Source organism: Rattus norvegicus, chromosome 2 (assembly GCF_021556685.1).
Source record: "Rattus norvegicus strain SHRSP/BbbUtx chromosome 2, alternate assembly SHRSP_T2T, whole genome shotgun sequence".
Lineage (NCBI taxonomy): Eukaryota > Metazoa > Chordata > Mammalia > Rodentia > Muridae > Rattus > Rattus norvegicus.
The window spans coordinates 241,519,468-241,546,317 of record NC_141535.1 but is presented as its reverse complement, the minus strand read 5'-3'; the positions used below and the strand labels follow the sequence as shown (position 1 = coordinate 241,546,317).

General features: G+C 36.6%; 1 long non-coding RNA gene across 1 annotated transcript in view; it reads left to right on the top strand.

The window, feature by feature from the left end:
- The window catches only part of LOC102548042 (uncharacterized), a 37,796-nt gene extending 11,369 nt beyond the window's left edge, over window positions 1-26,427 (top strand). The window contains exons 3-9 of the long non-coding RNA NR_190569.1: window positions 5,943-6,092; window positions 9,755-9,867; window positions 11,642-11,926; window positions 14,740-14,897; window positions 22,321-22,407; window positions 24,783-24,808; window positions 26,340-26,427. This is a non-coding gene — a long non-coding RNA (uncharacterized LOC102548042). The remainder of the gene's footprint in view (window positions 1-5,942; window positions 6,093-9,754; window positions 9,868-11,641; window positions 11,927-14,739; window positions 14,898-22,320; window positions 22,408-24,782; window positions 24,809-26,339) is intronic.
- Window positions 26,428-26,850: the final 423 nt, after the last annotated feature.

The window sequence follows — 26,850 nt, the reverse complement described above, 5'->3', positions numbered from 1 at the left end:
GTTTGGTCTGTACTCCCTGGGCCTCTCTTCCTTCTAATGCACTAGTGAATGGGGGGTCGGAGGCGGAGGGTCTGCACAGCTACAAGTTACACAGTTCAACATATAATTTCTTCAAAACAGAAACCAATGTAATGACATGCAATGATTATTAAATTATACAAAAGTCAATTAATGAGTATTTGAAAGCTTGGGTCTTTTTTCTTTTTTCCATTTTTTGAGGTCTGCACACTTCTAAGGTTTTTCATCTCATTTTAAGGAAATTCAGACTGCTGAGAAAGCACCCAAATGCCCATGCGCATAGTATTTTCAGTTCAACGAAGCAACGTGATGCTCTAGAAATCTTGCAAGATAGCCCTTTTCCCCTGAGACTTACAACTTCAAATTTTGCAAACACTAAAACTTCGTTAGTTTTGATAAAAGTTCAAGTAAGCATCCTCTGAGCTTCAGAATGTATCTGGACGCTGTAAATGCCGCGCTGTGCTTTTTAATTCACCCAGCACTAATTACCTTAATATTTTGAGATAACAAATACTGATCTGTTATCTTTCCTGGGGAGAAAAAAAATCTGAGATTCCCATAAGAAATAGAACTTTATTAATATCCTCGAGGATATTGAAACATGGGATATTGAAATGTCAGCAAATCTGTACATCCTGTTTGGGCAGAGAAATTAACTCTCTGGCATTACTGACCCAACAGGGGAGTTTGTGAGGTTCTCTGATGAGAGAGAAGTATAGCTTAAATGAAAGATTTAGAATTTCTTTTCTCTTATCTTTCTTGTATGAATTTAGGGTAGTATGTCTTGGCCACCAGTAAAGTGAAAACTATCATGTGATTTTTCAGTAGGTAAATGATACCAAAAGGAGTCTTATATCATTGTTTGTGTAATCCTAAGCTTACCAAGCAACTTCTTAGAGCTTCTATTACAAAAATACAACTCTTTGTTGATAACATCAGAGATTGAAAAACCTTGTGCTTTCATTTATGAGCTAAGCATTCCTTTGAAAGATATCCTTCCCCTGTCCCTTTATTGGAGAGGTCCATGAGAATTATAATGCTGAAAATATTACAACTGATTTATATAACCGTGTTTATCTTTTGAAACTAAATGTGATTAAAATGAGTATTTGATATCAATTAAGATATTTAAAGTAAAATAATCATTTTGGCTATGAAATAGAGTTGTTCCCCATTCTAATATTACTAGTTCTTTAACAAAATTTTCAAGATATGTCTAAGCTATCAGGGCTGTTCATGAGCTGTCTCCAAAAGGATGTTCAGTCATGGGTACACACTAGCTAAATTTTGTTTGAAGAAACTGTCCAATTTATCTTTAATATTATTCTTTTTTGATTTATCTGTGTAAGAGCGTTGTGCCTTCATGGATATGTGTGCACCACATGCATGCCTGGCACATGTGGAGATCAGGTAAAGGTATTTGATCCCATGGGACTGGAGTTACACATAGTTTTGCTCTAACACATGAGTGCTGGGAACTGAACCTAGGTCCTCTGGAACAGCAACCACAGCTCTTAACCAGTGACTCATCTGCCTAGCCCCTTCTGTGCCCTTTATAAAACAAATATATATGACTTCTTTATGTTTGTTTTGTTTGCTTGTTTTCTGAGATAGAGATTTATCTTGCCAAGGTTTACCTGAAACTTATTATGTATCTTAGGGTGATGTTGAACTCTTGATCTTCTGCCTTAACCTCTGTGTGCTGGTTGTTAACACCCCACATTTCTCTTTTTATGTATTGTCTAGGTTGAATGGCTATCTTCATTATCTTGTTCACTCTCTTTTCCCAGTGTTATTCACTTTGAGGATACATTTATTTGAAGTCCTGTTTTGAGGGGTTTCATCATGATAGGTGAGAATATGGACAATCAGGGGAAGGGAATATTATCTGTCTTTCTTGCCTTTTGAGTCCCACAGGACCGCAGCATGAGGGATGGGGCTGCACACATTCCACACAAGTCTTAGTTAATATCCCTGGGAAAGCATCATCGATGACACACCTGGGGACATTGTACTTATTTCTAGGCAAATCTAACTAATTGGATAGTTAAGATTAACCGCAAAAAATGTTATGTACCCTAACTCTTCTTTACTATTGAAGGTTACGAATGCATTTGCCTCATTTATTGTGATTCTGTTGAATTTGGGATTCAGAATAATCAGAAGCATCACCACGATCAACACTCAATGACCCAAGGCAAAAAAAGAATCAACTCTCTGTGTCTTGCCGATCACTTGGCCTATGGAATCTCACTTATTGCTTGAAACAATCCCATAAGGCATCCATCTTTATGTACTAGATGATTAAAAGCAAATTTTATAAAATTTCAGTGAATACAACAATGCAATTTGGTTAGTGAACAGTGATGGCAGATGGAAATCTCAGTCTCTCACACTCTAGCACTAACTAATTCTCATCAGCATCAGTTATCCTCTCTTCCCTAGTCCTGTGTGTCCATCTCTACTGGGTCTTGGGAAATGCCTGCTCAGAGCAACAGCACACTGATAATAGAAATTCCATAGCCTGACTGAAAAGCACAGCATGAATATTGTGTAAGAAGTGGACCAGTATCCATCCAGTCTTGCACAGACAGACTTTACATCTATATGATGTGACACCACTGTCACACTGATGTCAGAGGGACGAGCTTCATAATGGCAACCGTTCATAAAACTCAAATGCTTTTTAAAAACCATGTCAGTCTTTTCTCACCATTCAGCTTAATTTTTAATACTAATTTCCATATGTTACCATAGTGGAAAGGGTCTCTAGGTATTCTTCTGCCATGGGTTGAGGGTAGGAATATTCCTGTCTTATGTGGCAATAATGTATCTGGTGAGTCTCTTTCTTGCATGGAGAAATCTTAGATGCTGCTTTCACAGAACTCTGAGAACAGGATCATCATCCTTCACCCTGCCTCATTTCTCTTCTCTTGCTCATTTTCCTTTGGAAATAATCTAATCCAGCTATGTTCAAATTAAGGAGTCAAATGTGGGATGAATAGAGTCTAATTTGTCTGCGTTGTAGTTCATTTTGATCCACTCTCAGAGTGAAATACATTTACCATGAAGACATCTCCTTTCAGTTATCACAAATCCTCCAAAGATTCAGCAACACAACATGATTTGAATAACAAAGACATTTTAGGAAGCCATTACCAAGCCCAAATTACCTTCCCACATTTCTTACATTCAAAGAAAGCTATCTTCCTTCCCTCAAATGTGAACCAGATTTGATGGCTATCTTATAATTTAAATGAGCTAACAATAACTGTGGTAAAGAAATTTCTCAGAAATAGATGATCTAGTTGAGCAATCAGGGATAATAATTTCTGGAGGAGAAAAGGAATACTTCTTTCTGATCTTCTTCCACCAATCCATAAAAAATGGATAAACTAAAAGAACCATCTGAAAGGAAACTGTTCTTCAAAATTATCAAGATCACAAAGAATGGAAACTAGCACAGGTAACAGGTCAGGGAACGTAAAGTGTGAAATGAGGAGCACTTAGAAATTAGGGGGTGCAGTCAGGGCAGAGAAGGCAACATTGAGGATAAACAAGCAGCAGGGCATCCATAAAGATCTTCTGATTTCCTTGAGAGCTGAATCATTGTTAACTTCTTAGTTTGGACAAATTTATTATGTTTGGGCAGTGACAGCATTGGAAGAAGTTGGGTCAAGGCTATGTAAAAAGTACCCTATATACTAGCTCTACACCTTGTGCGTGTGTGTGTGTGTGTGTGTGTGTGTGTGTGTGTGTGTGTGTGTGTGTATACAAATATATCATAGTTTTGAAAAAGCATGGCAAGTACACCAATGATGCAGAGAGAAATCTCTAGGCAAACGTTTTCTGAGCTGTGAAATTGACCACTATATTGACTATTATATTGACTACTATATGCTCAGCAAAGAAGAAGCTGTGCACTCAGGTACCATTCCTACTTCATTATTTGTCAGCGTATTCGAGAGATTGCAGTTTATGAAGATGAACATAGAGACAATGCATTATCTATGTTGAAAATCCTACAAATGTTTAATGAGGATTAGTGTGAAAATAAATCTTGCATGCCAACAAGAGATGTCTTACTTCTCTTGTGATAATACACTGAAAATAATTTGTATCTTTCCTTTACAAAATAAACTTTTCAGACTTCAGAATTCTCACATTTTAATGGGAAGTTATGAAACAGTTGCTGTTTATAGAACCCCATACTCTGCAGAGAAATGTATTCCTCTTTCAATGGACTAAAAGATGAAAAGAATGCTCCTAACGAAAAGGTCTACAGCTCTTGCTTTACAATGTACGTCTAATGATATAACTTGATGATGGATCTTCACAATAAAATGCATATTACATGAAAACATATGAGACTATGGGGCTGGAGAAATTGATCAATGATTGAGAGTTCATACTGCTCATAGAGCAACCTGGAATTCAGAGCTCTGCACTCACTGGCTGCTCACTGAGAACACCATTTAACTCACGGAAGCGCATACCCTCCTTTGGTACTAATTGGCACGTATGTACTTGTAAGAACCAACATTCAGATGCACAGAGTTAGAAAAATAAAATATTTGACAAAACTTAAAATAAGTCATTTTCTTGAAAGAATAGTTGATGGAAATGAGCTAAACACAAATCCTCCCAGTCAGAAATCTATAAAATATTTGCATTATTATTGCATAAGCATGAAATATGAATCTCAAGAGTTCAGAAACGCAGGCAATCTGCACTTCTTCCAGTTGGATCGATGAATTTCTACCACTTGACTTTGCCAACGATGACAGTCATCGAGCCCGCCAACAATGTCTCAATAAACACGGCTTACAAGCAGACTTGGAAATCATTCCAACATTCTGAGTCAGTATTTTCACAATGATACTGTAATATTAATCACATCACAAGGACAAATTTTAATAGCATTCAAAAGTTTTTAATACCACTGATAAGTAGAACGGAATATTTTCTAAAAGATGTTTTTACTCCTCCACTCCATTCATTTTAATTTCACGTGCTTGTATCTGTTACATAGACTCCACGTGTAGGTAAGGCTACTATCCGTGGATGCCTTGAGCAGGTGTTTATCATCATTTTATTATTTTCAAATGGGTTTTCGTTTTAATGGAAAAATTGCTACAAAAAACCCCCACACAATTATCCAAAACAACAACCAAATACCGCTTTTAACCCCTACTCTGACCTATTCTCTTCCAAGATCAGAACATATTATTTTCTCTACCTTGAACCTAAGAAAATTTATACAGAGTGGGAAAAAATCAGAAGTTACCATACTTAACCTACTATACCTCCCTCTGCCCCAGATGCTCTTCCTCCTCCAACTTTTCTTCGACACTTTCTTCTCTACTTGGTAGAAAACACGAAAAGTAGACTTGGAAATTCGATTTTCAGAACCCACCTATAAAACCCTACAGTCACCCACACCTCTAACCCCTGTGCTGTCAGAGGCTAAGGCAGGAGAATAGACTGGACCTGGTTACCATGGTCTAATGCAGAGGAAGCTCCTGTCCCCAGGAGGTAAAGCAGAGAGTGGGAGAACAGAACCTCAGACACCCTTCTCTGAACTCTGCAAGTGAACAGGTATAAACCACACAAACACACAGGAGAAAGAAGGAGGAAGCAGAGAGGGGAGACATAGACAGGGAGAAAAGCAGAGGAAGAAGACAAAGTTACCAGAGAAGCAAAACAAAGTCCAAACTTAGGTGTGTAAGCACTTCCAAATCATTGCCTGACTCTAATGCCTGAACCGACATACAAATATCAGGGATAATAATCTACTGGGATTCTTCCCAAATAGAAAACCCTCCCATATGTTCAATGTAAATGTTGTAGCTATCAAAAACAAAAGAATTTGCCTAGTAAGGTGATGGTGTGGGTTTTATTGTTTGTACTCTCTTCTATTTTAGGTGAATAATTAACCAGCATAAAATTATTTAAGGAGTCAAGTCTCAAGAGGCTGACACACCTGGGCTGAACCTGGAAGTCTCCAGGTTTTGAATTTGCGAGGCGGCTTGAGCTAACCCTAGGGCACGAAGCTGAAGGGCAGCCAGCGCTGGGTAAGGCAACCTGGAGAGGGTAAGCTTTCAAACAAAGGAACCCCCCACTCCATGAACAGCACGTGCCAGTGTGGCACACATTTTAAAGAATGAACCCTCAGGCCTGGAAAAAAAATTAATGAGTTCTGCCTCTCCTTTCTGTGACCTTTCACTGGGCTTTCATGGGAATTTGTTTTCTTTGTTTTAGGTTAAGCTTTGCTGAGAAGTCACAGTGGGAGCTTGGGGTCTGCGGCAGGGCTCTTGTGACACAGCTTTCGCTGGTTACCACTGAGTTGTCATCTCTTGGGCAATCCAAGGTCCTGAACTAGGCAAATTCGCACAGAAGTCAAATATTGTCTTAACAGTTTCATCCCAGGTCTCTCTTCCTCAGGGCATTCTCCTTTGACAGTATTCTGTTCCACAGAAAGCTCACACAACCCAATGTCATTACATTTTCCTATTTCAAAGTCTGTTTTCATTAAATGTGAGGTAACTGCACTCAGAAAATGTGCCCATGGAGTAGACAAATGACAGAGCAGAAAGCAACAGTCAACATTTGACCTGCAAACTTGACTTGCACGATGAGGTCAGCGCTGGAGTGTCTCCCCTGACAGCAGCCTGACAGTGTCTGTCTTGACTCAGGTGGCTGTCTTATAGTTTCTGGTTCCTTGTCTGCACTGTCACCCTATGGCGTGGCAGCTGGAAACTGACCTGTTTCCCTTTCCACAGTGGGCTGCCACTTGGCCTAAGTGCATAAACTAATTTCATTTAAATTGCTTAAAGACTGGCTTTTATTGCAATTCATGACAACGTGAGAAACCCTGATACTCCCAAGAGCAGTGGATCCAGTCCTCCCTTGACAGGTCTGGTGATCTTGTGTTCAATCAGCACTAAAACGTGAATAGCACTTCTTCAACATACATGTTCTTCCTGGTGCATTTTAGCCACATGCAAGCATATACAGAAATCTTTAATTGACCATGATAATAGAAGTATCTAATATTTTGAAGATTTTTCCTCCACAACAAACAATCCAAACCCTTTGGACTATTGGGCATTTTCATATTCGTCTGATTCGTATACTATAAAATACCGTAGTTACTCCACTGTGAGCGTGCATGGTTTTACACTATTTGGAACCTATGGCCCGGGCTGGGGTGAACCTGAGACTGAAGACCCTTGCAAGAGGCCACTTGGATGGGTTGGCCACAGAACTTCACAAGCACCATGGGGTCCAGATAGGGAGCTAGCCTGAGATGATCACCAGTCCGTTGGAATAAATATTTTTAAGCAAAGAAGTAAGGACAAAAGGGTGTACTGTGGGACACACTATAACATATTACAGCTTCAACAAATTCTTTTTTTCTCTGTTAGTGGGAGAGTTTTCAAGGGTGGAGGGTGAGTATGAGCAGAAGGGCAGATGAGAGAGATTGGACTGTATGATGTGTAACTCTCAAAGAACCAATAACAAGTGAAAACAAACAAACAAAAACCCCAATTCCCCTACATCTGAAGACTAGAAAATACACAACCAAAATGTGAATTAAAAAGTGGTGTCAGAAAAATCCCTATTCTATATTCATTCCCAAAGATTAAGACATATTTCAGTCTGCCTCAGAGATGTTTCTTACCACAGCATGTGGTGACCGATGTATGGATAAATGGTTAACGTGAAGAGAATGAAAGACTCTGTTGTGCTCAGCTTAAGGAGGACCATCTATATCTGCCCTCATCCCAACCTCAGGGATCATTTAGGAAGTGGGAACAAAAGATTGTAAAAGCCTATATTGGCAGGAAGTATTTGTAAGGGCTACAACACAGATGTCCCCATAGTGACTTTAACAACATGCTTAAATCCTGTGCAAGATTAAGCCAGCTGAGATCCCAGCATGGACGTGGTGGGTCTCTAATCCAACAATTAGCTGAAGAGCTACTGGCAATTGATGGGTGCCAACTGAGCAAGAGTAACTTTTCTTCAGGGCTGCGATCCAGACAGAGGCTACCACATCCTACATACAAATAGGCTGAAAACTCTACAGGCTAAATGGAGTAGGAGTAAAGCCCATGGTATTGGGAGGAAAAGTCAGGAGGAACTGGAGGAAAAAGACAGTGTGGTGGGTTTGATTAAGGTGTGTGGTATGCATGACTAAAACTCTCAAATAGTTTTTAAATGTATTAAACCAAATGAAAAGTAACAATGTCAAGAATGGTAGAGGACCTACCGTCTGCTGTGCTTGCACCCAAAGATTTAGCTGAGATTTTTATGCATTACTTGTATCACGTCATTAGTAATATAAATTTCAGACAATAGTGAGTATAAACAATATATTTTATAGGTACATATAGGGACATATATTGTAAATGATAAATGACATTTATGGTATATGAAATTTGATACCTTATAAGGTAAAGGTGCTTCTTAATCTCTTAGGAATATGTGTATCCATGTGTTGGTAGCTGTTTTCTTCCAAAGAGGAAGTGCAGGGATAGGCCATGCAGATGGCTCTTGACTTTTATCTATAACTGAGATTTTGCACAGAAATTGACCTGGAAGGACAGAAATAGTGCCTTTCATGGAGCAAATTACAAATTGACAGGTGACAGTTTACTGAGCATATCTCACTCTGGGGAAAGATCTGAAAGCCTTACCACTCACTAGAAAGGATTTTTTTTTGTACCAGATACTTTCATTCATAAACTCTATCAAATGACAATGTATTTTGATCCTATTTTCTAGTACTCCAGCTTCTAACAAATCCTTCTCAATCCCTACCTAACTTTATATTCTGTCTGTCTGTCTGTCTGCCTGTCTGTCTGCCTGCCTGTATTTCTCTTTGTCCATCCATTTGTCCATCTGTCTGTCTGTCAATCTATCCTACCTACATGTCTGCCTGTCTGTCTGTCTATCTATCTATCTATCTATCTATCTATCTATCTATCTATCTATCTATCTATCTATCATCTTTTATCCACTATCTATGATTTATCTGTTACCTATTATCTATAATCTATTTATCTCAAACAAACAACAACAAATATCAACAAGACAGAAAAGAAAAGACTAGATAAAACAAGAAAAAAACACATATAAAATCATTGATCTCGTTTTGTGTAGGCAAACTACTTCTGAGCTTGGTGCCCATCCTGGAATGTCGTTGGCATACTCAATGACATGCCATTGAAAATAACTAATTTTCTCTTTCTTAGCAGCCTCTTTTTGAATAGCCTCTTGGTGAGAGGGGAGGCTTTCTTAGGTCCACTTCCTTCTCTTTGTGCTGGAATTTGTCTGGTTTGGACCTGCAAAGGTTGTGTACATGCACGATGGCGCTGTCTCGGAGTTCTGGCTGTATCTTGGAGAATTCCTGCACATTGAACAGTTTGAGGTTGTGTTCATTTCTGTGTAGTGCAAGAAGATGCTTCTTTGTGAAGAATGAATGGCAAACTGTTCTATGGCTAGAACAGGATGTCATTAGTAATTGTTTTGCTGCTAGATTCCTTTAACACAATAATAGCTGTAGGTTTTCCATTAGGATCCATTACCTAAGTTTCAGGTGCTTGGCCAATTTTGTGGTGTCCGCTATAGGTTCTGTCTCATGGAATGGGACTTAAGTCCAATTAAAATGTGTTATTTTCCTCCATAACATTTGTGCCACTACTGTATGGGTATCTGTTCCCTCTTTTAGGCTATAATGGTGGTGACTTCTCTACTCCTAAATGATCTAAGAACCTTCCAGCACTGTGAGAACTGGTTCACAGGGTGAAGCTTCTAGCTCAGTTTCTCTGATTGATAACATACGTAAGTAGTTGTCTTCAACTGAAAAAAATATTTCAAGTGGTCAGTTAGCTGTGGGAGTATAGATTCCAAAGGTGTATAGCAATTTTCCCACTGATACCTTTGTTTCACTAGTAAAAATAATGATATGGAATTAAATCTAAAGGTAACTCATATCTGACAGTTATATTCCATGTAAGATTAGAGCAACAGTACAGAACTAATGCTAAGATAAATTTAAATTTGAAAGGGCAATGATTGATAAACCAATTTGTATAAAATCAAATGAATTATTCTAGTCTTATGTAACAGGACATATGTGCCAGTATTTTAACAGTTTTGGAGCAAATTTTCAGTAGAAAATGAACAAATTTTGAATAGAAACATCATAAAAATGTCAAGAATTAAAGCTAGCAATATTCATTAGCATTTAAATGTCCTATTTCTTTCAGTTAATAACTATCTTTCACATATTTATTTAGACATATAACCTTGAACTCACTTTCAAGCACCATCTTTAATTCAAGTAATATGTCATTATAAGATCATGTGATTAACATGAGGCTACAGTCAAGATTAAAGCTTGTGTCTATTTGGCTTGAAGAAGTATTGTGTTTGCTGATTTAGTATTTGAAAATTATATACCTTCAAAGTAGGATGTGTTCTTCTGTATTTGCTTAGATGACCCAATTCCCTCAGTGTCTTCTCTAGTATGTAATTCTCCAATCCTTGGTATAATTTCACCTCATTAATTTAGTTAGTTAATGATGACATTGTGATAAATGTTTGATTTAAACATTTATGAATTAAATAATGGGCTCAAGTGTTAAATCTCAATGTTATTTTAGGGTCTAACTTAACTAAGATTTTCACTTATTGGACGTTTGGGTCAAGGGAGACAAACAAAGGTTGAGACTCTGTGTCAACCAGAATTCTAACAGCTCCATTTGACCCAGTGATGTAATACTTTACCCACCTCCCAAGATTTTTGGTATTAGATGCACAGAGGGATTTTCATATGCAATAAATGTCTCACACCAGTGAATCCTAAAACTAGGAGATCATGTGAATGGACACCATTTAATAATTTAAGTCTTTCTGGGCATAAAGAACAAAATCACGAATCAAGGAGCTAATATTTGAAAATGATTCTGCTTGAAGTATAGATTAATTTGACCACAAGGCAAGAGACTCTATATGTAAATTCTATCATATATATATATATATACCATATATGATATATATATATATATATATATGATATATCTCCATGGCATAGTGAAGGTGGAAAAAGGAAACATAGGCCTCAGTTCTATAAAATAGACCAAATAATAAACACTTTGGAAGTGAAAGAATTTGGCAAATGAAATTTCAGCTCCCACTATATTTTGTCCTTGTAGAAACCTAAACACATATTTGTGGACTTGTGACTCTGAATGTATGACCTTACAAATTATAAAATTTTTGCATTGTTAGTTGCAAAATGATGGCAATTTGTTAAATACCAATAAAAAGAAATTTATACAACTACGCCAAGAGTGGTAAAGGAGCTTACAGTCTGCAATGCTCGCATTCAAAGCTTTAGCTGAGATTTTTCTTTTCTTTTTTTCTTTTCGTTTTTCTTTTTTTTTTCCGGAGCTGGGGACCGAACCCAGGGCCTTACGCTTGCTAGGCAAGCGCTCTACCACTGAGCTAAATCCCCAACCCTTAGCTGAGATTTTTATTCATAACTTGTAGAGTTGAGATTACTGGATTGCAGATTAAACAATGTTTTTTTGTTTGTTTGTTTGTTTAATAGCTATAGTATCATCATTTCTACTGGTTTTTTGAAGTTCTGTTCTCAGATGTAACTGCCGAGGTGCAGAGAAAGTCGAGCAATGCCTGAAACACATTGGGTACACCAAGACCTTAATATGAGCCACAGGCCTGAACCCAACAAGTGAAAATTCCAGGGCATCTAGTTTGGAAGAATCACACTCGTGCATGCCTTCACACTTGGTATTCTGTGGACTTATCATTGTGTACTAAACACTTCTTATTGCCTTGGTTTCCAGCTCTCCTCCTGAGTAGAAATTCAGTAAAGGTTTGTATTCTACTGTGGTCCCCAACTATCCTTGGCATGACCATCCAAACTTCAACACCGAGTTTCATTAAAATACATCTCAAGAGAAACACTTCAACACTACATCTAAAGTCCATGTACAGTAGGCATTCTAAAAGTTTAATTATGCTACTTAAAATCATTTCCTGATTTTAATCTCCTTAACCGACTCAACAGTAACCAAATAATTATGTGAATAAACTAATACAGGCATAGACCTGATTTGCAGTATGAATTATAAGTAAGTAAAAAATGGATCTGAGAAAAAACTATATATATATATATATATGAATAATTTTGATAAATCCAATAATTGATTATTCAAGTAATATAAAATAATCATTTTCAAATTGACCTTAGAAATAAAAAAGTCATATGCTATAATTCTTTTGCAAAAACAAAACAAAACAAAAAAAAACCAAACCAAAACAAAACAAAACAAAAAAAAAACAAACCACAGAACTAATACCTCTTCCATTTTGTATTAAGGATGCAAGTGTCTACAAGCCAGTGAACATTAAGTTTTTTATTACAGTTTTTACAATTATTACTACTTCATTTTAAGTTTGTATGTGGAAACATTCAATTCATTGTTTCATTGTTAGTACTATGAAAGGAAAATTCTCAAAGAAGTCAGCAAAGTTCGTTTGAGTACAGAATGAGGAACCATGCTCACACTGCAACAATCCCCCTGGAGGTGGATAAGTAGCAAAGATTAGGCTTTGCATAATTGGTGTAACTCATAGTTCACATTAACCTTTTGAAGGGCAGCCATTTTTCATAGGTGTTGAGAACAACGCTAAGAATACCAAAACCTAAGCCCTAACAATCATGAAAGTTAGCATGGATTATTAAGCTAATTAAAACACTGGGACTCTGGAGACCTGGATTTTAATATGCGTTTTGCCGCTAACTTATATTATAACCCTAGGCAAGAGAGCAGGTCTCTTTATTCTTTACTTTCTTCAGCTGGGAAGTGAGCACGACCTTCCAGAGGGGTCTGTACTGCATAGCAATGAACCCATTGGAAGTAGAAGGTAAGACCGTCCTCCTGTGATAAGAGGATACTGTTAAGAGGTCTTAGCGTAGCTATAGGAACCCCCAGATAGACAGCCTTCACTTACGTTTTCAACTGGGTTACTGTTATATGAGGAAGGAGGTAAAATTAATTTTCATTATTTCTTTACTCCTCTCACTTCTAATGCCACACCTCACTCCTTCCAGTAACATTCAAAGGTAAGCGATTAACTTATTCAGAATATCCCAATAACCTAAAGATTATAAACAATCTATGACAAAAAAATTAATTAATAGCATGTCTTCACCAAATTCCCATTAGAATTCAAGGTACACAGTGTTTCTTCAGCTGGGCACTCATATATTTTGCTCTTTAATTAAAGCTCTGGTGTCTATTGCCATTATTTCTCTTACAAAGACCCCCACCAAGGGGGCATAATTGGGAAGTACAATTATGGTAGCAGATGATGAATGAGTGTAACACTCGCTGTATTGAGTACAGCACTGGAATATAAAATGGATACATGTCATCATAGTGTGAAATATTGGCTGGACCATAAGATAGATTAGCCTACCTGAAGCACACTGCTATTTCTATGCAAAATTAATTTATTTTACCTGCCAAATTACTGTTCCTTTATTAATCTGTTCAGGTCATGAATTTCATTATTAAGGAGACCCTTTCTGAGTGGCGGTTCAGTGGTTCTTGACTGTGTTTTGTTTGCTTGAAAGCCCAAAGTGTATTAATGAAGCTAAGTTCAGCACTCACACGTCCATATTTCCCCTTCGTGGATAAGTACACTCAGGTGGATTGGTCTGATATAGTTGTACATTATTGTTTTGAGCGTATGATAGATGCTGTCCTTCATACCATATTCTTAGACAAACAAACAAACCCTCCCTTCCAACGAAAACCCCAACAAACTTTACATGGGAGTATCTAGTTACCACCCCTCCAAACTATTGTGAAAATAAAATTACAGGATCTGTGTACTTAAGTTGAAAATATTTCCTCCTCTTTGCACACACACACACACACACACACACACACACCACACACACCACACACACACATACACACATATCACACACACACACCACAGATAGACACAACACACACACGCACATATCTCACACACACACCACAGACAGATAGACACAACACACACACACAACACACAAACACAACACAGACAGATAGACACAACACACACATATCTCACACACACCACAGATAGACACAACACACACACACACAGACAAACACACACAGACACACACCCACACAGACACACACACACACACATACACACACACACACACACACACACACACACATATGCTTTTTCTACTTAAACGGACTTGATTTCTGGACACCAAATACCAGAGCAATTCAGTGAGCGGTGAGTGTTCATGATTGGACCATATTAAATGTGTAGTAAACTTTGACACTGTGAATATTGCCACATTCTTTGTAAAGTTGTGATGCAAACCAACACTCTTCCAATATTTCCTGATCTTATCATTGATGATAACCTCAAGGACTCTGCATCTTCCCTCCATGATGGTAGTTTGATAGGTCAAGCAGAGCTTTTACGACTGTTGGGAATTTGTAATGAAACGTGAATACATTAACATTGTCATTATGGTGCACAAAAATTGTTGGTTTCATGTGATCCTTCAATAAAGTAATTCATAAGTTGGTATCAACTTTATTTATCCTGTATGCGTGTGTCCCACTAAAAGTGAGATGACTGACTGTGGGTATCTTTTTCCAGATCTCACCCAATAACATTGATTTGCAGCGATATTTATTCACAATAGTCTTGCGAAGACAACGTTCAGAAAGAATGGGAAGGCAACAGTGCACTATTCTGGAGGAGAGAACACCTCAGCAGTATCAATCAGAGGCATGGATGGCTGGTGTCACTTTCAGGTATATTAATATTAAGGACTGTGCTTTACATTTCAGAACTACTCAGCCAGCAAATAAGGCATTTCAGCCTCGCACACCTCCTCAGGAAGGGAAACCACAGACCCAAGACTTAAACAGAAAGGTGGTCACCGACGTCAAACACTGAACAGCACTCATCAGCAAAAACTGTAGACAGAAAACAAAGTGTACCTGACCAGGCAATAATCACCATGTAATCAAGTAATTTCAAAGACCTATTTTTTAAAATAAGGATTTTTTTTGTATTATGATGGGGGGATTATAGGGGCAGCATTCAAGGTGGATACTGAATAAGATCTAAGATTTATTATATGCTCTCAAAGGAATGCCAGATATGTTTACTCACCATGGGCTCATGCTTAAGTATGTAAGAGGTTTGATGCTAAAGCCTTGCAGTTTACTACCTATTGGTTTCTCAGGAGAATAGAAAGGAGTTCTGAAAACTGAGGAAGAGCTCTCTGCAATATGCCTGAAAAGTCGACAGGATAGAACTGGCCTGATGCAAGGCAGACATTAGGAGCCCCTGTAAAGCAGCTTGTTAGCTGAATGGAGCGATGGGGAGCCTCACATCTAACAGCCCTGCTGGCAGGGGTTCCTGCTGTCCTGGTAAAGTGCGGCATGTTGGCATGTTTTTCTCAACAGTGGTGATAATACCATCGAGCTCTCCCTGAACTACTTGTAAAGCTTGAATAATAAAAGCACATTAAGGCTTCGTTATGACTCTGAAGTTACTTTAAACTATATGCCCCGAAATCTGTCTGCTGTTTAAAATACCTTACAAAAGAAACATATTTCTGAAATGATATTTCAGACAAGCTTGCATGATATTTTCAGGTCATTCTAGAAGATTTTTTCCTTCAGTTTATGCCAAGGTCATTACCAACATTAAAAAAAAAACACTATATAAAAACAGATAAATATAGTTAAGCCCTGAATGTCTGTAAGTATTCATTTTATTTTGTATCAGTGACTATAGTGAAACCATAAACTAGATTTTCCTATTCAGTTTTCAAACAATACAGGCCATCCTCTGGTCTTAGAATTGAAACCTTAATGCATTTGCATATTCAAAAACGTTAGCCTGGAGGTAAGTCAAAAGAGTCACTCCATTAAAAAAGTAAAAATAAAGCACTAGTTAAGTCTGATCATTTTAGTAGGCCACAATAAAAAAGATATTTCAATTTGTTGACTTGTTATGATCTAATTTTATTTTGCACAAGGAATAATAAAAGAGAAATATAAAACTACAAATACACAAAAATAGTTTATAGTAAGCGAAAAAAATGCTATCAATGACTAGAGTTCTCACCATATGTCCCCCCAGAATTTTTGCTTTAGTCTCAGACAAAGGAATAGATATACTACTCTCCAAGCTGTACTTATCAGCATCTCTATCCTGTCTCTGTGGCCAGTCATCCACTCACCATTTACTCATTTTACAGTGAAGCTTCATGCCAGCTACTGAAGCCAGATAAGCCATGGAAAGACCTGACCTCCAGGATTAGGCGTCTTGTGGGAGAAACAGATATAATGAGTTAAAATTGTGGAACTAGTAAGTGTGATGAAGGAGTAATGAACGAGGTGATAACAGAGTGTGGGGGGTAGGGATGGCTACACTGCCTGTGGTGTGAAGCAGCAGGTACTGACTGACTTTGCATAAGCTCAGCACATCCTGATATTTAGGGCTGATGGCTTGTGTGCACTTCAGAGTTCGAAGGACAGGGTTGCTTTAATCATTTTAAAGAATTAAGCATTGCTACAATACCCATTTTTCCACTGCCATTGTCTTTGTAAGTCAATAATTTCAGCTTTCCTCTCCTTGTATCACCTGATTTGAGGTCATCTATGAATAATATACATTGAGTAAAAAACAAACTGGTAGGTGAGAATAAAAGTAGTCATAATACTTTATTAGAAGTAGGGTGATGGCTGTGTCTCTGTGTCCTGAAACTCCTTAATCAAACATGTTTTCATTTAAATAGCACTGTAGTAACATTACAACGCAGACTTCAAAACAAGCTACTATGAATTATGGCACAGCACACTGAAAATTACTCAACTCACTTTTCTTGCCTAATCTGACTCAAACTGGAGTGACTTCTGTCAGAAGCTATGTAAAACTAGACAGCAGTATAAAACTATTTTTCTATATACCATGTAATGATACAGATCATAATAGCCAAAAGTGGAATCGGTTGTCAAGTGATTTCTTGAAAATTTTAATTATTCTGAGTCAAAGCAGTTAACTTTCAATAAACCGTGAGTTGCCATTTTTGTCTGCTAAAGAGAAGGTGGGCGGCACTGGTATCACCTTCTCTCTTCTTGTGCAACGTTTAAGAAAGAACATCAGAAAGGTTTTCCAGGAACAAAAAGTCCCCATCCTTTTGACCCTGCTTTTCTCCTTGTAGGAGTTTGCACAGCCAAACACACTATTCTAACAAACAATTTGCATACTATGAGACATTTCATGAATTATTGATAAAGGCACTTTTTTAAAAAGTCATATCGTCTACCAAGATTTGCAGAATGTCCCTGACTTACTCTCGGCAACATAAGCAAACGCTGAACACCACTGCACTCATTTTGTGTTGAAAGGCCATTTCTAATAAGATAAATATTATGTCCTGCTAACTATTTTATTATTCTGTTCTCATCAATGAGGAAACTATGTTCCAAAGTGGTAGGATTACGAAACCAACGTAACACAAATTGTGTGTGACAAACCAAAATAGTGTGCAAATTCAAGTTTCTATAACATGGGTTGCCCTTGACTCCCTGGGGTCACAGTACATGGAGACATTTAATATTCTTAGATTAAGAATTGGGAGAGTCGGGGTTGGGGATTTATCTCAGTGGTAGAGCGCTTGCCTAGCAAGCACAAGGCCCTGGGTTTGGTCCCCAGCTCCGAGAAAAAAAAAAAAGAATTGGGAGAGTCAGGGTGGTATTCAACATTAGAACTTCACAATCACACGTCATTTCTTTTGCATTACTGTTAAATTAATATGTAAAGAACATTTTATGCTATATTGTTTACATTTTTAATCATCCTCCAGTTTATTATTTTCTATTTTAATAGGTATTAATAAATAATAAAGATATAATTCATCCATTCGCTTGTCTCTATTTATCCATGTGGGAAATGATGCATATCTTATGGCTTTTGGAAACAGCAGATAGCATTGAGCCCTGCACAGCTCTGTGAGATGGAGCACATGGTAATTTTCTTATAAAATTTCTGGAAAGTTTAACAAAATAAAACCTCTCTAGTGGAACCATCAGAAGCCAGGCATCTGCTTATCTTGCATTTTATCTTAATCATAGTGCCCATAATGAGGACTAATTTATCAATTGGGCATGATAAATTAACCATAGCAACCAATGTTAAAATTAAACACTTGTATACTATATAATATTTAGCATTATTTAAAGCCCATGCGTTAGTTGATTCTGGGTTGTATATTTGGTAATTTCGCACCAGGGTTATTCTCAAATTCTTTACCAATTTTCATTGCTTTAATAGCTTTTGTTTATTACAAAGTCTCATGCTGTCCATAAAACAAAATAGTTTTTAAATTAAGACTAACATTAAAGGATAAGATGCATTGTTCACCAATACCTACTTTAAGAAAAACACCCAAAACATTGTATAATTTACACATAATATGACAGTCTAGGTACATAACATATTTTATTAAATATACGTACATTTCATTCTATTTATTTATAAGTAAATGCTATATTCGCCAAATTTTTAATTATCCGAAGAAGAGTATATGTTTTCCATCTTTGTATAAGTGTTTCTGATAATTTAATGTCAACCTTTCAGTTAAGAATCACCTGAGAAGAGAGGAGTAAGGAATAGTCTACTAACTGTGGGCAGATCTTGAAAGCATTGTCTGAATTGCTGCCTTTAATTGATATGGGAAGACACAGTCCACTGTGGGTGGCAGCATTCCCTGGTCACAGAAGTTCAGATGGTATAAGTGTAGACCATGTACGAGACATCAGTTTATTTCTCACAGATTTTGGTTATGGAAATAATGTAACCAGTTGCTTCTAATTTCTTCGGCCTTGATATCCTGAAGTAATGGGCTGTAACCTGGAATTATGAAATAAAATAAATATTTCCTCCCTCGTGTTAATTTTGTCAGTATTTTATCATATCGATGGAAATAGTTGTGGTGGTCAATTACATACATTCATTATAGGCTCTATTAACAACGTGTTCTGGCTCTTTAAAGACAAGAATATTTTATGTCACTGTGTAGTGTCCGCCCAGCAGCGTTAGCCAGATGGATGAAATATAACACCAAGCCCTTTACTTCACTTAAACAATTAGCAATCTACATATAGCATTTAAAGCTTTTAAACATCATCTATTGGCATACACATGTGAACTGTAGATTACAATACAAAATATTTATACAACTGTGTTCCTGAACATCAAACAAATCGACTAATATAAAGTGACATTTACACACAGAACTTTCTTTCGGTACAATGATCAATACAGTCTTTCCTTTTTATCTGTAGTTTGGTAGTTCAAGGATACATATGGAAAATTCCAGAAGGAAAAGATGTATAAGTTTTCAACTACAAACTGCTCTAAAGACCCATAAAACCTCTATTATCCAGCTCTCTCTGTCCCTCTGAGGACATCAAAATAATTCTTTGTTTTATACAGCCAAAACTTAAATACTCTTTTTGGTTCATCACTTAGTGATATTCTTGATAATGTTGGTTATCATATTAAATGCATTATGCAATATAACAATAACTGTGAATAGTAACTTCTATATTATTTAATAGCACACCTTGGTATAAAAGTAACATTGTAATTTTATTAATATACTTTCATACTTGACATATACTTATTTTATATTGTTTTTTATTTAAAAAGTTTCCAAAACTTCATTACTAGAATTTTCAGTTATGGATAGAAAACTACCTGCACTTTAAAATCCCATCTCTGTTACCAATTCAGGGCAGGTTCACATCATACAGTGGCAGACATACTTGAAGATGTGCAGAGTCCTAGTTTTTTGGTTTTTTTTTTTTTTATTGTTTTGTTTACTTATTTCACAGTTGCACTTGGGAATCTGGTAAATTTAGCCTCCTCTGTGGAGGACCAGGGAAATGGCCATGTTTTAGTAATAAGGAAAGGGTCTCGTGAGAGCTTACAAGGTCAGCACTTCCTGATCCCTAATAAACAATGATTAGTAGAAAGTGAATTTCAAACCAGGACATCTTGGGAATAATTAGGCAAATAAATCCATGGACTGAGGCGAAAAGGTTCCATGAAAACTCACACAGTGTTGACTACCACTGCTCACTGTTCTTGTGTCTAATTTAGGCCTTGTGGAGTCTTAGAAAACGATCTTTCTTCTCAACAAAGATAAGCTCATAGGGTATACAAAATATAATTGTGTTTTGAAAACATCAACGTCCGAGAGTATTGAATCAATGTAATAATGCCTAAATACACACATTAAGTGCAAAGTCAGTATTTTGCTCTCATCCCAAAGATATATGGAGCGCGTCAGGATTGGGAATTTGAGGACCTGAGATGTTAAAACTGTCTAACTCAAGCTCGTTTTCCCATGATGTCTTAAAATGGAGTGACATGTTGAATACAGTTGCTGTAAACGATCGCTTAAATTATTAGTTGTTTTTGTTTTGTTTAGGAGAGGAGTAGTTTCCTGAATTTCACAATTTTCTTTGGTAGAGCTATAAGACCAATACATTAGGAAAACATAATAAAAACTTTAAAGGCAGGCTCCCAAGTTAAGGACAGTCACTATTCTTGCAGAAGGCCAGATTGTGGTTCCCATATTGTGGATCCCATAGAACATATCAGGCTCCCACCTGACTATTACTACAACTCCAGGGGTTGTCTTCTGGTCTCTTTGTACAACAAGAGCACACATAGCATATGCACATACACACAAGCAGGTGAACACATGCATGGAATAAAAATGAATAGTGCATTTAAAAATTAATCCTACATTTACACGGTTTCAGCAGTGATGTTAAAATGACAATGAAGAAAAGGCAGAAATACCTCAGACAAAGAAAGGGCTATAGCTTGTTTGCGCCCAGTTCTGCCTTCACAGATAATGTGACGTTATCAGAGCTTCAGTTGATGCAATGTTCTATACCGAGCATTTTAATGATACTAAATCAGTTCTATTGTTTCATTATTTGTGTTCGTGTATTTGCTGAGTATCTTGCTTTACATAAGATGTCAGGGGCTGATAACCATACTACATTACTTCCCACCTTAATATTTAGACAGTGTCTCTTATTGTGCTTGTAGACCACCATTTAGACTAGACTGTCACTACTGAAACTGTGGGCATGTGCCACTGCTCCTGGATTTTATGCAGATGTTGGAGGTTCAAATTCAAATTTTTATGCTCATACAATAGGCATTTTGCTTACTGTGCTGTTGTCTGCAGACCCAAATTCATTAACTGAGATAGCAGATTTTGATGTTTTGAAATATCCAGTTCCAAATACATAAAAGTATAAGATATTAGATATGAAACTTGACTGTCCAATCAGGTTACTTTTATGGTATGATAATTCTGAGCCTTGCTTTATATATTTAAGCACTAAATGAATATTCACTGACATGCATAACAACCTCAATTTTGGAAATCTGTAGCATGTGTATCCATACAAGCATGGGCTTAACCTCCGTGGTATAAATGAATGCACAAAAAGTATTTACATAACTCAGTAATCTGAAGCCAAACTAAGAAAAATAGCATACACTGAGCACAAGCCATGATGATCTATTAATGAATATGACAGGAATTTAAATGTTGAATTACATATTATGTTATTTTAGCCTCATTATTTAATGTGTTGAAGTGGACTAAAATCATCAGATACACAGAGTAGAACAAAGCAACAATCAGATTCAGTTTGCACTGTGTGAATATCCATCAAATGTAGAGTTTGATGGAGACTGAGAGACAACCGTAAGTACTGTATTACCAGGCTGATTGCTGTTTTAAAATGGATTATAGGACTAATCTAGTAGCTTAAAATATTTACACTCATTTATAGTAATTGATATCTGATTGTTTAAATTTTGGATTTAAGCTGAGGATGGGAGAAAAGATGGGGAATGAGGGTGGCAGTGTTGGTAAACGAACACTGTATTTATGCAGAGGGAATAACGTAATGAGGGAACCTAGGAACCTTGATCTTCTTACCAATCAAGATGTTATTGTTGACAGATAGGTCATCAACTTAGATTGGATTAAGAAATAATCAACATTCATTACCTCATGTGATTTTTTAAATATGAAGTATCCTTTAGGTAATTTAGCTTTTCAGATGTTAAGAGTCTATTTTAAAGGTTTACTTATTTTTACTTTACTTTCATGAATGACAGACTTCAAGATTGAACGTGTACCATGTCTACAGTCAATATTACATGGAGGGCAAAAAGGATTTTGGATCGCCTAGAACCAGAGTCACGGTTAGTTTTTGAGCTACAGTTTGAGTGTTGGGTCCTCTGCAAGAATTTAAAGCTGGATTAATTTCTAAGCTATTTCTGTAGCCCTTACTTATTCCCCATTTTTTTCACTATGATGTCTGATGCCTTTGTCACTTTGTCATGGCCCTCTGGATAACTCAGCAAAACCCAAAATGGCTACAGTGTTGCTAATAACCATATACAAGGATGACATTCAGTGAAATCAGATCTTATTTCTATGTGTATCAATATAAAAGAGTCATGGATTTTATGAATGGAATTGACAAGCTTCTCCATTACAGTAGTACAAATACTACAGCTGATCTATAAGCCACATGTTGTTTTCAGAAAAGAGCAAGTGGTCCTTCAGAGTGAGCTTTGTTGGTAGAGAGCCTCAGGGCCACTTGGGCCAATAGGATTGAGCCACGATGTGCGTGAGAAGGAAAAAAGCATTAGTAAATGTGCATCATACTAGATGGAGAATGAGGGGCTCATGGATGGAGAGAACCTTGCCTTCCAAAACCTGAAGAGAGGATCGAATGAGGAAAAATGAGTTGACGTGGAAACGTTGGAAAGACAGCTGGCATGTATGACTTCATGTTAGCATGAGGATAGCTTGAGTTAGCATGGAGGATAGCATGAGTTAGCATGAGGATAGCTTGAGTTAGCATGGAGGATAGCTTTCTGAGACTCTGAACAGAGGGAGGGAATCTGACTTGCCTAGGATTTCAAGAGGTAGCAGAAAGTTCTGTACACCATAGGATCAACTTGTTCTAGTCTATATAGCAAAGACCATGGAGCATGTAGGTAGTATGCAATAACACGAGTATATACTGAGGTTGCAAGGGACTGGGAAGTCTTGATGGGTCCTCTGGGATGCTTGTACTTTAACATTTACAGCTGGGGCCTGATGTTAGAGAACACTACAACCAAGGGGACTATGGTCTCACGGTAGCCATGACTACGTTAGCAAAGCTGGAGAGGCTGTTGTAAAAGAAGAAGGGAAGCTAACTGTTACGTGAACAACCTTCACAGTTGAAGTCAATCCAGTTCTATATAGACTTGTACACACAAGTGCAGATTCCTTACAACGGTCTATAGGGTTCTGCTGGTCTCTTTCCTCATGCCTGGGTGAACACAACAACACCCCCCCACACACACACATTCTTCTACTGAGACTCATTTATATCACTTACTTGAGGCCTGAGCAAATCCAAGAGCTGCTTCCCATTTCATTCAATGTCATTAAGCTTCATTGAATGTCTTCCCTGAGAGGCAAATCAATTTGAGTCCCTACTTTTAAAGTATTTAAAACAATTTTTTCTTTCTGTAAATCTATCCTTACTCTACTCTCCTTTTGCAACTCCCATAAACTTTACCACTGCCCTACATCCTGTTGAAAACTTATTTATTTCTCATGCTCGTGAGCTCTCGTCTCCCTTGATTATAATTTAAACATTAAAAAACATCTTTTTTTGTTCTTCTTTTCTCGTCTCACATGTATAAATCATTGTTTGGTCTATACTAGGCATCACTAAACATCTTTTACTGAGTGAATACCAGTATGTAATCTTCCAAATAATGTTTGAAGAGTGTATATCGTTCTACTAAACTTCTATGTTTGTTATGTAGCAATGTGGTTTTTTTTTCCTCTCTGGGTTCCCAGAAATGGTTTGCTTTTGATTCATATTTTCCAGTGCAACACACTACCATTTTAAATTTAAAATCAACCAAGTAAACAAGTGTGATGATGTCCCCCTCAGAAGCCAAGCTATGAAACTGACGTTTTGATATAGGCCAGTGATGTAGGCACCATTCCTTTGTAAGGACCAAACTCAATCTTCAGAAGCTTTTGTTTCATATTACATAGTAAGGAAAATAAGGAAATGCTCTATACACAAAAGTATCTCAAATCAAGTAAAATAAAAACATAAAAATTTTTGATCTTTGCAAAATACCTAGTCCTTAAATTCAGAATATATAATTTTACTGATTTAGAACACTATCTATCCAAAAATTTAAAAAGATTTTCTCTAACATATAAGATGGCTGGTAGTATAGTTTTCTCTAATATATAAGCTGGCTGATACATCGAATGCAAGTGTTTTACCATTAAGAGCAAGGGGAAATGATTTTCTAAGTAAAATCTATTTTCCTAAGAACCTGGATTTTTCATGCGTGTTTTAGAGGTTAAATAGTATCCTTACACCAATAGAAAAGGCTATGGCTGATTGCTGATGTACGGGTAGAGAAAGAACTAGCAGTGGGCGGAAGCCATTGATACAATTGTAGGTGATTTGTCCCTAAGGCTTTGCTGTAGTTTTTGTAATTACTGTGCTTTCATTTGACTAATTCTGGTCTCTTTTGTTTTGTGCTAGGGTTTATTCTTCATAAATTGAACAAGGTAAACTCTCTGATTTTAAATCCATATTCTTAAACTGTATTTTTAATTACTCCACCATCTTTTACTTATGGTTGTGGTTTATGCAAAAGGTAAACAACTATTGAGCTAAATCTGTTGAAAATTGTTATTGTAATCTATGGTTGATGATGGATTAGCCTTATTCTTTTTTCTTTGAATCACAATATTTCAAAAGACATCTACTCTTCATGACGTGTTTTCTGATGGGAAGACGTCAATGTTGAAATAAATACTGGTGTGCTCATTCATCGCCTGTCGATGTACAATTCAATATCATCTAACAACAAAATCAGCATTCCAGTATTCAGGAATATGAAACATGGGGTATTTTAATGAATAAATTCTGTGTACAGGGAGAAAATATATATACGATGTATTTGATAGATTAGGCATTGTGAATTAATGAAACTGGTCTGATGAATTAATCTAGTAGCAGTTAACTAATTATACAGGCATTTGAGCAAAGTGAGCTATTTTGATTGGGTCTTAAATTAAAATGCCTATATTAAGGGCATCAGAAGAAATGTATTCTTTAAATAAAAATACAACAATATGGAAATATGTAAAATTACATAATCATAGATGATATCAAAACTTCTTAACAAAGACCAGCAGTGAAATGTGAATTTTTGGAGTCTTCGTTTTCCAGATCTAAAGTCTCTCAAAAATTAAAATCAAGAGTCTGAAAACCAGGATCCTAATAGGATATTAAAGTGGCACTGCATGGAGTAGATACTGTCTCTGTCGTGATTAAACACTTATCAGGAGAACTGTGAATAACATATACACATGCAGGGGAACTGAATTATGAGATTGGCTTAGAGGATCATAGAGTTCTAGGAATCCCATCATCTAACTTCTGTGAATTGGAGGAGGAAGGAGAACCCAGATGTCAGCCTCAGTCTGAGGATCCTTGAAGCAGATCTGCTTGTTCTGAACTGGAAGGGGACAAATGTTACAGCCCCAACATACTTTCTTTTACATCAGAGTATTTTGTGTTTTGTTAAATAGATTTGTTCATAAAAGATTGAACAATGATCTGCACATCTGAGGATAACTAAAATTACAGCTATTAGATAAAGCCCCAGTCTAGTCCTCACTGTAGAAGAAACTAATTAGTATTTACATAATTAAGCACACCGAGCAACTATATTTTGTTTGGAAGATTTGTGTGCCTGTATGCAAAAAACAATGCATCAATCATTCCTGATATATTAATTGTTATTTAATGTATTTGGACAAAACTAAAACTATAATTCATTCTCAAGTAAAATTCTATTTAAGAGTCTCTAAACATAATCTGATAAAATTACAAACAGCACAGTGAACCACTTTTCAAAATCAGAGACCATGAGAGCCTTAAAAAGGAGTCTGATAAAACGATATCTTAAGAGAATGGCCAAGTGAGTGTTTTAATTTGGAGAACGAAGGATTCAATATTAGAGTAGGAAAAGAGTAAATGACAAAATTGATACAAGCATATTGACTGTGATTTTTCAACTGTGATTCATAGGTGGAAAATTTAAAAGCAGAAAACTACCAAACCATATGCAGAAAAAGTCTGAAGAAATGACATGAAAGAAAGAAACCAAAATGGTAAATTTATTCAACTTTTCCCCAATTTATGATAGTCACATTCTACAAGAAGAAAATGGGTTGTACTCTCAACCTATGATGAAAATTTCTAGAAAATAATAGAATGGTAAGAAACAGAAATCCTGAAAAATCTTGTTGAGAATTATGCAGAACTATTAAATCAATGTGGACATTCAGTGAGATTTCGATATGTTTCCAGGGAGGTTAGTTTTTTAAAAGATCTGTTTGCAAACTGTAGAAGTCAATACATATTTAAAAAGGGCAAACTCAAGAGTAATAAAACTTCACAAGAAAATGTGACAAGAAAAATACCTGTTGGGCAAAATGTTTAACAAGACAAACAATGGGAAAATAAAATGAACAAACATATACTTGCAAGGAAAGCAAAACCAAGATAATGAAGAAGAAATGTGCCTATTTCCAGGTAA